General features: G+C 48.0%; 1 protein-coding gene across 6 annotated transcripts in view; it reads left to right on the forward strand.

Annotated features, from left to right (window-relative positions):
- Gatad2a (GATA zinc finger domain containing 2A) overlaps nucleotides 1-12,914 on the forward strand; it is an 86,179-nt gene that overhangs the window by 46,395 nt on the left and 26,870 nt on the right. The gene's annotated exons all lie outside the window — the stretch shown is intronic.

Here is a 12,914-nt window from a genome sequence, read left to right on the forward strand (position 1 = left end):
TTATTATGTAGCCCCAGATGAGCTCCAGGTAATCTTCCTGCTTCTGCCTTTGCCGCCCAGGTGCTGGGATTTAGGTTTTAATTTATGTTTTCTAGGGTGTGCCCTGGTTTAATACTAGGCCATATTTACCTTTTGCTGCATCTGGGGTTTCCTGATCCCTAGCCCTCATGTGCTAAGCAACTCCTGTCCATCCCCAAGTGCACACAGACCACATGCCCACCCCTACTGGCTCAGGTTTGTGGACAGTGTTTACCCTTGAATCTCATTTGCTGGGGTGCAGGTGTGTGTGCATCTTGTTTGGTAGGGATGATACTCACTTATGGGCGAGGTGTTAGAGATCTTAAGTGAAATGAAGCTTTCGAGAAGCTTCCCAGAGAAAGCAGTCCATAGCCACAACACAGTCAGCATTGTCTTCCTGCTAGGGAAAAGTATGCGTGTTGCAGAGTCTCTGAGACATCTTTCTTTGCTGAAAAACACCCAGCTGTGGGCTCTGGCTGCTCCTGTGGAGGAGATCAGTCAGGCCCTACCAGAATCATAGAACTCCTGTGTGTTTACATAGAACCAAAGCTATCCTGTGGGTGGTGGGAAGGATGGTGACAGGAGAGCTGTGTCTATTATTACTATGCCAGCACCTGGGTGAAGGATGGTTAGTGACCCTGTGATCTTGGTGACAGTAATGACAAGGTGAAGGAAGCAGAGATAATGCTGGCCAGAGCCCCTTGTGCGGGGGTTCTATCATCTTTAGTCCTACACAAAGTACAGTATGAATACATCTTCTAAGGAAAGGTGTGCGCGTTCCTTCTTTCATTCGTTCTTTCTAAAAGTCTGATGCACACACACCAGCGAATGGCATGTGCACAGCACAGCAGGGTGACTGTCAGGCCTTGTTCCCTCCTACATTTCTGCAGTTGGCAAAATTCTGAGGACACTTCTGAGGAATCTCTGTACACAAAAAACTAGATGGAAGTTTGGTAAAACTGGTTTTTGTAGTCAAGTTTTTGCATTTTTATTGATTTTATTTTGTTTTGTTTTTCCAGTTAAGATATTGTAGAAGAAACCGATAATGTCTCTAAGGATCAAAAGAGAAGGGCAGACCTTGAGTCAAACCAGATCACACTGAATTCTAAATTTGCATTAGGAACAAGACAGTTGTGTCAGAAAGGCCCATAGTAGTAGCACAGATCAAGTTGGATTACACCAAGTAGCAAGTCCTGGAGTTACCTTTGTTGAGTCCACTACAGTGGTGCAATTCAGGGGTAGAGTACTGGCTTAGTGAAACCCTGGCTTTATCCATAGTACATATGAAAGAAAAAACACAATGGTGAGCCAGGTGCCAGCTCCTTGGTAGGCCTGTGAGACCCTGCCTCTTAAATAAATACCATGAAAAGTCTCCAAGTTCATGTTGGCTGTCAAAGAAAAAGAAGCTGGCAAGTTCCCATTCTCCTTTAGAGGATGTTGGGGAGCCAGTGTGGTTTCACATGTGGAGGAGATGAACCGTGTACCCTGCTGCTTTTCTAGCCTGAACTTGGTAGTACCCGGATATGTAAGAGGAAGGCCTATTAACGTGGACCACAGAACCTGTTATTCTAGAGACATGGCTTTGCTGTACAGACCAGACTAGTCTCACACACATAGTTCTCTGACCTTAGCCTCCCCATTGCAGCGGTGACAGTCTTGTGTCACTACATAAGCTTCTAAGGAAGCTCTGTACAGAAGTGACCGGTGTGCCACTGGACAGTATTGTGGAGGGAGTTGGACTTGCATATTAAGTAGCCTTAGTGTCCAGCATAGCAGTTGTCACACTCACTAATCACTGTGAACATACAGAACTGTGAGCTTAGTTTTACAGCTGCAGAATGAAGTTTTTTCTTCTTTTTTTTTCTTATAAGATTTCTTTATTTATTATATGTGAGTACATTGTAGCTGTCTTCAGACACTCCAGAAGAGGGCGTCAGATCTCTTTACAGATGGTTGTGAGCCACCATGTGGTTGCTGGGATTTGAGCTCAGGACCTTTGGAAGAGCAGTCCATGTTCTTAACCACTGAGCCATCTCTTTAGCCCTTTGTTTTTTGTTTTTTTTTGGTTTGTTTGTTTGTTTTTGTTTTTTTTTGAGACAAGGTTTCTCTGTGTAGCTCTGGCTGTCCTGGCATGTGCTCTGTGGATGAGGTTCAAACTCAGAGCCACCTACCTCTCTTTTCACAGTGCTGGGATTAAAGGCATTTGCCACTACTGCCAGGCTCAGAATGACTTATTAAAAGGTGCAGATAGCCGTAGTATGGCCACCAGTATTAAGAGATGGGGCAGGGTGGTGATATGGGCATCCAGAAGGATGTGCACTGGCCATTGTGTCTCAAAGAACAGTTTATAGGAAATTGGGTCCATAGCATGCTAACTGCAGAAACCTCGGTCACAGAACCCAACTATGGCAAACAAATGGCTTGATTTAGGGGTAGTGGTGGGGAGGACAAGCATCCATAGAGAGGGAGGGAGGAGCTGTTGAGTGGTTGGCAGTTTCACCAAGGGCGTGTTCAAAGCATTGGCTCCACGAAGGCCAGTGTGGTGGGCATGGAAAACATAAGGTCAGGGACCTGGGGAGCCGACATGTCCCATCATGGCATGACTACTACTTTGTGTGTGTGCTTGGAATTTTCCATAACAAAATTTAAGGGTCAGCACGATGGCTATAGGCAAAAGCACTTCACGGTAAGTGTCAAATCTGAGAGGTTCCACCTGCAGGCAGCGGACCACAGGACCTTATGCCTTAGCAGCAAGTGCTGGGCTTTGGCTGAATATGTGTTACAGTGTCTTCAGTCTCTCTTAAGAGTTGTTTCCTTGACTTTAAAATTATTGCTGCTGAGAAAGCCACTACTCATAAATACATAGTATAAAGATGGCAGGAGTTAACCTTTGAAACTTTCAGACACTTTGAAACTCTGTTCTAATCCCAAACCAAAAATTCATTTTATGAGTTTTTTGAAATTCAAGCCAGCAGCTCAAATAGCTGTAGCTTCGAGGGGGGTGGGGGACCCCCCCCCCCCAGTTTATCTGTGCTTCCCTTGTTTGTGGTCCTGGAACTCATTGTGTAGACCAGGCTAACCTTGAACTCAGAGATCTGCCTGCCTCTGCTTCCCAAGTGTTGGGACTAAATGGCCCAGCTGTCTGTCTGGTTGTTTGTTTGTTCGGAGACAGAGTTTCTCTGTGTAGCCCTGGCTCTCCTGGAACTCACTCTATATATACCAGGCTGGCCTTAAACTCAGAAATCTACCTGCCTCTGCCTCCCAAGTTGAGGGATTAAAGGCATGCGCCACCACTGCCTGTGCCTGTTTGTTTTTAAGCCAGGGTCCCATTAAGTAATGTTAGTTGGCCTAGAACTCATTGTGTAGTTCATTTTTTGGCCCCAAACTCTCTTAGATCCACTTTTCTAGAGTGCTAGGATCAAAAGGCATGCCCTCCCACACTAAAGCTCTTGTTTAGTTTTTGAAAGAGGATTTTAAGTGGGGGCCTAGGAACTGCACGGGACCACAGCCTTTATCAACACAGCTGCTCTTGTTCATGCATGTTCTACAGGCCACACTGCCAGGTATTGGCGCCTTTGCTCTGGGGCAAGGCTCATCTTCTCTCGTGTGTGTGTGTGTGTGTGTGTGTGTGTGTGTGTGTGTGTGTGTGTGTGGTGAACTACTGTAGCGGTCTGGGGCTCCTGATAGCTGCCGTTGCTGGCATGGTAGCTGCAGGCTGTGGAGCTATATATACTTCATCAAACATCTTGCTTTAAGAACCAGCTCTTGTTATTGATCATCAGGCTCAAATAGCTGCAATCCTTATTAGGGCTTGGACTTCACCTCCCCTGCCTCCATAACAAAACAAAACACCAACCAGGTAATAGCCAGCCATGCAAGAAAAATTGACATTTTCACCATTTCAAAGTGTGGTATCTGGTGGCATTCAATATTCTCAAGGTATGGTGGAATTCTCTCTAATTGCAAAAACATTTTAAAATCTTTTATGTATATGTGTGTATGTGGGTGCTCAAGGGCATTGGATCCCTTGAAGATGGAGTTGGTAGGCATATATGACCTATCCCTCTGGGCCCCTTACTAGTCATTTGGATGGCTGCAAGAAATGTCTATTTAAGTGTTTTTCTGATGTTTGTGTGTTTCATTTTCTATTTTGAGACAGGGCTTCTCTGTGTAGCTTTGACTGTCTTAGAACTCACTTTGTGGCCTGACTGGTCCTTTGATTTTTGAAATAACATGTAATTTGTTCTTCCTTGGACCGGGGAGATGCTGTGAACGCAGCAGGCCCCCTTGACTGTCCCTTAACCTTAAAGATTTCTTCCTCTATTGGTAAGATATTTTGATAACAGGCCTTCAAGGAGAAGATTTTGTGTGTCTGTTTCATTGTATTTGATATTTTGTTTGTTTTTTGAGACAAGGACTCACTTTGTAGCCCTATTTGTCCTGGTATTCATTCTGTAGATAAGGCTGGTCTTGAACTTAGTGAGATCACCTGCATCAGCTTCCCAAGCTGGGATCAAAGGTATGCCCCTAGCAATTGATACACACAGTTTTAATTTTGATGCAGTCTGAATGGACTTTTAGTGTGCGTGCGTGCTCTTGTGTGCGCGTGTGTACCTAGAGGCCATCGCTGGCCAAGCGGGCCAGACTGTCCTCCTGTGACTCAGTTGCACTTACGCTCTTGCCCTAGCACTTTGTAAAGTGTGTTCCATGGGTGGCAAGTCCAGCGCTTCTCCCCAGCTCCAGGTTGCCCTATTTGTTGCTGTTGATAGCTTTTGATGAGATGTGTTGAGAACCTACTGCCAACTCCAAGGATAGGAAGTCTCACCTGTGGTTTAAGATTCTATAAATTGGGCTGGAGAGATGGCTCAGCGGTTAAGAGCGCTGACTGCTCTTCTGAAGGTTCTGAGTTCAAATCCCAGCAACCAAATGGTGGCTCACAACCATCTGTAATGAGATCTGACATCCTCTTACTTACATAAAATAATCTTTGAAAGAGTCTATAAATATAGTTCTTTGATCCATTTTTAAATAGTTTCCGTTGTTTTTTGTAACAATGTCTCACTCTGTAGCCCAAGCTGGATTTGAACTTACACAGTCCTCATATTTCAGCCTCCCAGTTGTCAGGAATACCTATGTTGTAATCCACTATTCCCAGTGAGGTTTGGTTTTTCTAGATGCCTTGCTCTGCTGTTCAGGCTGCTTGTGGAAGACTGGGCTGCAGAAGTGCTGCTTTGCCTGATGGCTTCTGTTTGTTTTCAATTGCTGTCTTCCTTCTTGGCATGAAGATTCTTCTGGCTTAGTTTACAGGAGGTGAGTGAGGGAAAGCAAGTGCTCTAGTTCTTTTCTAGTTTAGCGAAAACTAGAAAAGTATCTCTCTAGTGTCTCTTTGTGCTGAGCATTGTTCCTGCACTGGACCCTGGTAATAAGGAATAAAGAGGTGTCTCCTGTTTCAGGAAAGTAGGGAATGGAATATATAAACAGATGAACATGAAGATAGAAGTTGCAAGTTTCAGCTGAGACCTAGTGGAAGAGTCCTGTGGGCAGGGAGCAGAGCCAGCCTTTCCATTAGGTTGAGGGAGTGGTGGGGGTGGTAGGGTGGCAAAGGCCACCAGAGGTTTATGACCTCCTCTGTGATGCCTCATGTGGCAGCTCAATCTATGGACTGGAGGTGGCTGCAGCTACAGGTGCAGGTGTGTGCAAGGGGCACAGTCTGTCAACAGGTGGGAAAGTATTAAGGGTTCTGACCTGATCTTCTTTGTCATGGACTATGGAACCTCCTTTTTTTCTTAGAAGTGGGCTTCAAAGTCCCTCCTCCCTGCCCTGGGCCTCCTGCAGGACAGAGCAACAACCAGGAGCACTACTGGCAAAGGGTGCCTGTACGAAAGGGATCTTGGTCCCTTAACCTTTTACGCGGCATGTCCTTATGGGAGATGTTGCATCTGAGCCTTTGGGGACATTGTGTGCAAAGCAGTTTGTCCTTTCCAGGTACCATGGATGAGGAATCAGGCTAGGTCCTGTAGAAGTGATCTGCTTGTAAGGGTTATGGACTCTGTTTCATGATACTAGTGGTCCCAGGCTTAAGAAATGGCTGTGGCCTGCTAATCCATCACTACAGTGATAGCTTAAATCTAGAACTTGGGTCATTTCACAGCTCTCAGTTTTCCTTCACATGGCCACACTGGGTGGTACATTCCTCTCCCTGGGCTGAAGGCTGCAGAGGACATAGCTTGAGGTCAGGTATCTATGTGGGGCTATTCTTAGCTTGGCCTCACACAGACATATTGGGGAGACTGAGGACTCTTGAGACGACACACATGTATAGCTGACATGTTCACTATTTGTAGACCTCACTCCCTGCTTGCCTCCCTTGGGCCTTTGATCAGGTCAGATGCATGGCCATTTCTCTTCTCTGGTTGGATTTAAGAGGCGGCTGTTCCTAGAAGGGGCTGAGAGGCCAGGGCTGTACAAAGAAAGGTGCACAGTGGGCCAAATTGGTATGTGGCTGCTGTCTTTTTGAGGTTTCCAGCACTTAACTGGGTGGGTGGGGGGCGGGGGCTCCTGTAGCTTCATTGGGGGCTGTGGTGTTTTCTGGAGATGACTTGTTCCTCCAGAACTGTTTTGTTCTTTGCCAAGGCTGTCTGTACATTGCTGCATGTAGGAACCCATGCAAAAGGAGTTTGATTCTGTAGTGCTGAGGAAGGAAAGAACTCCTGGCCTAGCACAAGATAGATGGTTGCTGCCACGAAGCTTCACTTAGGCCTAAAATTTTACTTAAATATTGCTAATGTACTTGAATATCTTAAAACAACTTATAATTTATTCTTTACCTTAATTTTTTTCTCTGTAATTTTTATTTATTTAGAGACAGAAGGTCTCTCTAGCTCTGGCTGTCCTGGAACTCTGTGTACTCCAGGTTGGCCCGCCTCTCTCTGCCTTTGGGTGCTGGGATTAAAGGCATGCAATACCACACCCAGCCTTTAATTTTCTTAAATACATCTTAAGGAACCTTATTTTGGAAGCATCTTTTACATATCTCCTACCTTAATAAGATTGTAGAAAATGTTTATTTGCAATAGCAGACACTGGAACCTTCTGTCCTCTCCTTTTTCTCCTACTCCAACTCCCAGCCTTGCACATACTGAGCAAGTGCTCAGTTACCAAGGTCTCCTCAACCCTGAGGTATTTGTTTCTAGGCAGGTTCTTACTCTGCAATCAGGCCTGGACTTAACCCTCTGCTTTGACCTGCTGAGTGCTGAGATGACAGGTGCCACTCACTATGCCGGGTGCTTTTCTGTACTCATGCAACAGCTCTGTGTACTGGGGGCTTAGAGCTGTCTGTTGGACAGCAGTGTCCTAGAAGACAGACCTTTACTTAGAGAAATGGGCAAGAAACAGAAGCAGGAGGAGAAGCTGATCAGGTTATGTGTATGCATTTGTATATATACATACATTAGGAGTGTATATGTGTCTATTTGTACATGTTGTGCAAGGCTGGTCTATGTGCCACTGGCTTGGTATCCTGGAGCTGAGGATGTAGAAGTGTCTGATGTTTCCTCTGTTTTGTGTTTATTGTCTGCTGACAAGTTGTCTGCCCTGTGGAGTCTGATCCTCATCAGTCAGGCATCTTGTCTTGGACCCAGCCTCTCTCCTTGGCATTAGATATCATTCAGTATTCCCTGCTCAGGGGAGGGAGCCTTCAAGTAGTCATTGGAGGCTGACAGGCAGCTTTGGACGACACACAGACATGGATGGACAGAAGCACATATTTTGTTTTTAAGAGTCTATCTCCTAGTCTGTCTTCAGACACTAGACAAAAACCTCAGAATTCCCTTACCTAGTCTCCAGGTTCTGGAGTCCCAGTGTGGACTGGATAAGGTGCCCCACATGCTGTGGAGTGGAGTGCTGTTACTCATCTAGGTCTAGAGTTCCCGAGAAGTGTGGCAGAGCTCACACCCAGTATAGATGTCTTCTGGGACCTCTGTCCTTCCCTCAGGACCTTTCTAGGAGCAGAAGCGAGTGTGGTTCCCTATCCTCATGGATGAGCCTTGCCCGATGCACGTGGTCCCTCCCCAAGCTTCAGATGCCCCAGAGACCTGTTCTGGTTTCCATAGCTCCATTCTGCCACAGATCCTCCATGGGCCATAGAATCGCCCACATTTGGCTGTGGTGTGCTCAGGTTCTGGTTCCCCCCAAGTCCCCACAGAGGCATCCCCCATGTCTTTTGCTGAGCTCTGCACTAGAACTGGGTTAAAGTTTCATTCTCCGAAGCAGTTGAATTTGTAGCACTTGTAGCACATCACTTTTTTGTATAATGGGGCCTCTTTGCCTTTAGATTTTCTCATATGTATGAGGAAAGGCTAAAGCCAGCCCTGTAGCTAGGTGCTTGTCTACTCTCTTTAGAGACTTAGGCTTGGGCCTGAATTTGGATTGAAATTGCTGGTTGCATGTCTTTTTTGAACCTTCCTTACTCGAAGTAGATGTACTCTGGGGTGTGTTTGGGAAAGCAGGCCTGTTAACTGCTGTGTTAAGAAGATACTGGAAGCTGGGCTGGTGTACCTTTGCTCTGTATAAAACCAGAAACACTAGGCTAGATGGCCTTGAAGGCTGGTGGCCCATCATGGTACATAGTTTTATTTGGGCACAGCCATGCCCATTGGAGTATGTGCAGTCGGAACTGCAGGACAGCGTCCTCCCACAGACAGCCCATGACCCTATACCAAGAGGTACCAGACCCACAGTTTTTGAGACAGGAACTTACTGTGTGGCTCTGGAAGTCAATGCAGTTCGTCCTATAGTTCAGCCTGGTCTCAAACTCATGACAAGCTTTTCTGTCCTTTTCAGAGTGGGGTGACTGGGCTACTGAAACATTTAAAATCCCATTACTTAGCAATTTGAATTTTTCTCCTTCAGTCTGTTTTCGGTATCACACCATGTTTTTTCCATATGCTGATGAGGTATGGATGGGGAAACTGAGCTTGCACTCTCTCTGTTCTTTGCCCTGGATCACCTTTTTGTCTCCTAAGTTGAATTGGATTCTTTTACTTGACCTCACTGAGGCAGTATAAAAGGCTGAGACTTGGGCTTTCTGAATTCTTCCAGAAGAGTCCCTGATACTTTGTCATTTGGATGTGTGGCAGGAAGTGGCTTGGGCCCACTCAGGCAGGTCTAAGTGTCTTTTTTGGCTTGGAGGAAACCTGCCTGTCACAGCTTAGCTGTCTTCTCCCTTCTCCCTCCCCAGCTGCTCGGGTCCTGGTTATAAGAGCCTGGCTGTACTGTGTGGTCAGAGCAGACATGGCTGCTGGGCTCCAGTTGCTAATGGGGGATGACCTGGTCTCCTGCTTGGAGCACAGCTCTCTGGAGAATGCCAGCCGCAGGCAAGGAGGAGCTGAGAAGCTGGCCTCTGTGCTGTACGATGTGTCCATGGCTCCATGTGTCCTGGGGCAGGGCACCTTGGCATGTCCTTCAGTTGTCCTGTCCTTGTGCAGGCTGCTTCATAAGGCTCACTTTCTTCTAGATAGGAAGTGATTGGTGGCCCCTTAAAGCCCCAGGGCAGAGGCTACCCTCAAGAAGTGTTCCACAGTTGCACCAAACTGCAGTCTTGAATTTTCCATCCCAGTTTCAGAAGAGTCTATTGCTTGAGTAGCACCAAATAAAAGTAAAGCAGTTCCCCTTCCCCCATCCATGCTTAGCGGGGCTTCAGAGCACACCTAGGAGGGACGTGTGTTCCCTCAGCACTGTCTTGTCCCTCAGTGCCCCACGACCTATCAGGCAGATACTACTTTAGAATTAGGTGGACCTCCATGATCCGCATCCACACCCCCCCCCATGCCTCCCTGGAGCAGCATGCTCCTTTCAAGCCCCCCCCCCCCCCCCAGGCCATCTGGACTGTCTCCAGTAGGACTGAGTTTCCCACCTGGCCTCTGCTTCTCTGCTTGCTCTAACCACTCAGTCCTGTCACCTGACACCTTTGGCCATTTCAGTCTTTGCCCAGCTGTGCATTCCTGAGCACCGAGTAATCCCCAGCCCCTAGGACAGCAGCTCTTCTGGTAGAGGCCCGGGGCTGCTAGTGAGTGAAGGAGCAGGAAATGTTTTTCTTTTCCTTCTCTTTCCCCCTCTTAACATCCCCTCCCTCTTTCCCTCTCACAGCGATAAGGTTCCCTGGGTTACAAACATCAGCTGTAGGCTTCGTCCCTGCCACTTATGGCCACTTCTCCATTCATGTTTGGAATACACATTTTAGAGTATTGCTAATTGATGTTGAGCCGCCACAGTCAGAAGGATACCAAAGTCTAAAATGTGTTGAGTGTTGACTTGCTGCTTAGCTTCAGCTTGGAGAAGCTTCTCGTTCAGGCAGCTTCCTGTCCCAGGTTCCCTCCAGTTGTATTGTGGTGTTTTATTGAAAGGAGGCAGCATCCTGGTAGCAGTTAGTGATGTTTGTACTGCTCCAGATATCCACTGTTAGTGTACCACAAGGACTCAGGCCCCTTGGTCCCAGGGCTGGCAGAGGTACCTGTGTAGGATTCTTGTTGAGAAAGCCCAGTGCTACATCTTCACTTACCCACCAGCTTTGGGCTCCACTGACCGTTGTTGGGGTTGCTGCACAGGGCAGGTGTGGAGCCCAGCCCAGGACGTTGGGGCTTGCTCTAAGCGTCCTAGCCCCATTCCTCAGTAGGTGGATGGCCTTGTGACCTTCCTATCTCTTAAAATTACCATCATTTCCTGCATTGCTGCCATGTAGGCAGTGGCTGCCGAGACCCATCCCCTGAACAGACCTGCGGTGGCTGTTCTGGTGTGGCAGCTTCCTTTTTCCCTCCTTTGGGGATTTTGAAACCCACTCCCATTTACAAGTGAGTGATTTTAACCCTTTCTCTGCCTTGTAGGATGCTTCCTAAGGGAAGCTGGTTTCTTCCTGCCCACATTGTGCCTACTTTACAGTGCCTATCAGTGCTGGTCCCTGTGAGACCTTGTCCCTGGTGGCCTTGAGGGGGCTGGGACTCTGCTTAGGACAGAATTTCACAATGGGCTGGATTGGTTACTCAAAGGCACAGCTGTGGAAGCTCAGGTCCTACTGGGGAGGGCACAGCCTACTGGGACCTCTCTCTGGTGCCCACCCCTCCAGCTGTGCTTGTCTTTTCTGGAGGTGGGGAGGCAAATTCCAGGCATTCCCCTTCCTGCCTTCACCCACACCTACCCTGAGGTTGGCTCAAGGTTCTGGGCCCTGGGTATGTACCTCTCTCCATGCAATGGGCAGCTCCTAGGGACATGAAAGCAGTTCCCTCAACCCCTGGTGGACCCCTTAGCCCTTTCATAGCAACAGAGAAGTGAGGCAGTGGGTGGAGAGGAGAGACTTCAGGCAGGGTTTCCGGTGGGTTCAGCTGCGCTAGGAGAGGCTAAGGTCAAGTCTCGGGCCCTGCCTTGCTCCTACTGAGTTAAGATGGCAGAACTTGGGAGCAGGGCCAGACCTGGAGCTTCATTCTTTATTGTTTGGTTTTCCTCTGTGGACCAGGCTGGCCTCAAACTCTTAAGAAATCCACTTGACTCTGCCTCTCTAGTGCTGGGATTAAAGAAAGGAGTGTGCTATCACCAGTTTTGAGAGCCATAGTACCCCCCAGTTCCCACATGCCCTTATTGTCAGGGGTTCTGAGGTCCCCATCTATCTCCTGTCCAGGCCTGGGCATGTTTATACCCTGTCTGAGGATCCTGTCAGTCTGCTTCCTCTTGTTCTAGAACTCAGCAGCTCTGCCTCAGGCAGTACCCTGACACCCCAGGACAGTGCTGAGAGACAAGACAGATTGTCAGCAAGTGTGATAAGGTTTGTGGTCAGGCCTTTAGAGGAAGAGAAAAGCCATAGAACTCTGAGGGAGGGTTGCTGTTACGAGTGGAGGGATGTGGTGGGTGCTCCAGTATTTGGGGGAGGTTGCCAGGATACAGGTTGGGGTGGCAGGAGATAGTTGGGTGCAGATGAAGCCCACTGAGATTTGGGATCCTATCCCCATCTCCACCCTTGACAGAATCGTGTTAAGGTCAAAGCATTAATTTTAACCTAGGTCTATGGAAGAGGGTGACTGGACCACGGAGGTGAGGGGGGGACTCTGGTCTGGCAATGGGAGTGCATCCTTGATATGATGGGATGCCCCAGCCTCCCAGAACCTTGGAAGGGGTTTCCAGAACTGGCTTTGTCCAGGACAGACCTTTCCTACCATATTGTCCAGTGGGAAAACTGAGGCACCTGGAAGGAAGTATTTTTCCATAGGATCAGAATCAGGGCTTCCCCCTCATGCCTGCTCGGGATGGGGGTGGGGGCATGAGCTGAGGATCTCTGCAGGGACTCAGGGCAGATGTCTCATGGCGCTGTCCCTCCATCCTGCCAGGGCCCAGTCAGATTTTTTTTTTCCTGTCCCTAGTGAACTCTGGGTTCTCTCTGACTTTCCCTAGGCTGCTGTCCTCAGTGTTAAGTAAGACCTGGCTTCTGAGCGGCCCCTTTAAGAGTGCCTTGTCCCAGACTCTGCTGTGGAATGCCAGCAAGCTGTCCTCTTGTCTCTGCGAGGGTTAACACACTTCACTTCAGCTGTGTTGTCTGGAACCGGTTCAGACTGGTTTTCTGGAAAGTGCTTTGTCTCTCTGACTGAATCCTGGGAAGGGTCATGTGAAGCCCAGTGATGTCATGGGATCAAAAACTGACTCAGCATTTTTATCCCTTTTCTTTGAATCAAGATATATGTTTGCCACAGGTACAGGGGCATGGTGGTGGCACCTTGGGATGGGCCAGTCCATACTGTGCTCAGAGTGTATCTCTGCCAACCAAAGAGCTCAGTGTGACTCTCCTTGCTCCCTGGAGGGCTCAGGCACACAGCACCTGAGGTCACCTCTGCCCAGGTTCTACACACCATTACAAT

The sequence above is a fragment of the Apodemus sylvaticus genome, chromosome 18 (assembly GCF_947179515.1).
Source record: "Apodemus sylvaticus chromosome 18, mApoSyl1.1, whole genome shotgun sequence".
NCBI classification, from domain to species: domain Eukaryota; kingdom Metazoa; phylum Chordata; class Mammalia; order Rodentia; family Muridae; genus Apodemus; species Apodemus sylvaticus.